This window comes from Chrysochloris asiatica, unplaced genomic scaffold (genome assembly GCF_000296735.1).
Source record: "Chrysochloris asiatica unplaced genomic scaffold, ChrAsi1.0 scaffold01140, whole genome shotgun sequence".
NCBI classification, from domain to species: Eukaryota; Metazoa; Chordata; class Mammalia; order Afrosoricida; family Chrysochloridae; genus Chrysochloris; species Chrysochloris asiatica.
In genome coordinates, this window is record NW_006409658.1 from 3,595 (window position 1) to 4,938 (window position 1,344).

General features: G+C 39.3%; 1 pseudogene; it reads right to left on the bottom strand.

The window, feature by feature from the left end:
* Nucleotides 1–1,227, bottom strand: part of LOC102834442 — a 3,247-nt pseudogene extending 2,020 nt beyond the window's left edge.
* Nucleotides 1,228–1,344: the final 117 nt, after the last annotated feature.

Sequence of the window (1,344 nt, forward strand, 5' to 3'; positions counted from 1 at the left end):
AGTACCACACAGATTCATCTGAGAGTAATTTTTTAAAATAAGGATTCTTGAGACTCATCAATGAACTACTGAATCACAATATCAGGAATGGTTTTCTCAAGGTTATATGCCTATGTCTGTATCTATGTGTATGTGCGAACGGACTCCAATAAAAGGGTAACATCTGACAGCTATAGTGTAAGAATCAATATTGGGATATTAACTTTGAGAACCTGAAAGACAAGCTAGTTTTAAGAAAGTGATAGAAGCATACTACTACTAATGCATTTAGTGGTTCTGGCTACTAAACGGAGGGGGCCCATACCTACTACACATGACTTTCTTGAGGACATTCTTTACATCCTTATTCCTCAAACTATAGATCAAAGGGTTCAGCATAGGGATCACTGTGGTATAGAACACAGAAGCCACTTTCTCCTGGGCCATGTTGCTACTCGATGCTGGCTTAAAATACATGAATATGGCAGATCCATAAAAAACCCCAACAGCAGTAAGATGAGAGCCACAGGTACCAAAAGCTTTGGACCTGCCCTCAGCTGAAGGTATTTGAAGTATGTTGGAGAGTATAAAGGCATAAGAGATGATGATGGGCACAGTTGTTGCTACCACATTGAATCCACCTATGAGTATCACCAGTAGTTCATTGATGTAAGTACTGGAGCATGAGAGCTTTAAAAGAGGCATTATGTCACAGAAGTAATGGTGGATGACATTGTCATCACAGAAAGACAGCCTGGTCATGCAGACAGTGTGAGCCATAGCTCCTGAGGAAGCTATGATATAGACTCCAGTCACCAGCACATTACAGACCTTTTGGGACATGATGACATTGTAGAGAAGTGGACTACATATGGCTACATATCTGTCATATGCCATGGCTGTCAGCATGTAGCACTCTGCAATAGCAAAAACCAAAAAGAAAAAAAGTTGACTCATACACTCAGAGTAAGAAATAATATTTTGATCCTACAAAAAATTTCCCAGGTGTTTGGGTGTAACAACTGACGAATAAAAGAGATCTAGGGATGACAGATTTCTGAGAAAAAAGTACATGGGTGATTGGAGCTTGGAACTGAACATGATGAGGAGGATCATCCCCATGTTGCCCACTACTGTGACCACATAGATCCCTTGAAACAGGAGAAAAAGAGGCAGTTGCAGTTCTGGTTTGTCTGTCAATCCATCGAGGAGAAACTCAATTACTATGGAATAATTTTGCTTTGCCATATCCTTCACAAAAAGAAGAGATGTGAAACAATGAGAAAGAAAAATTATAGAATGTAAGCAAGTATTTGACTATGATTAATAATAATCCTGTAAGTCTTGTGAGACAGAAAACCACAA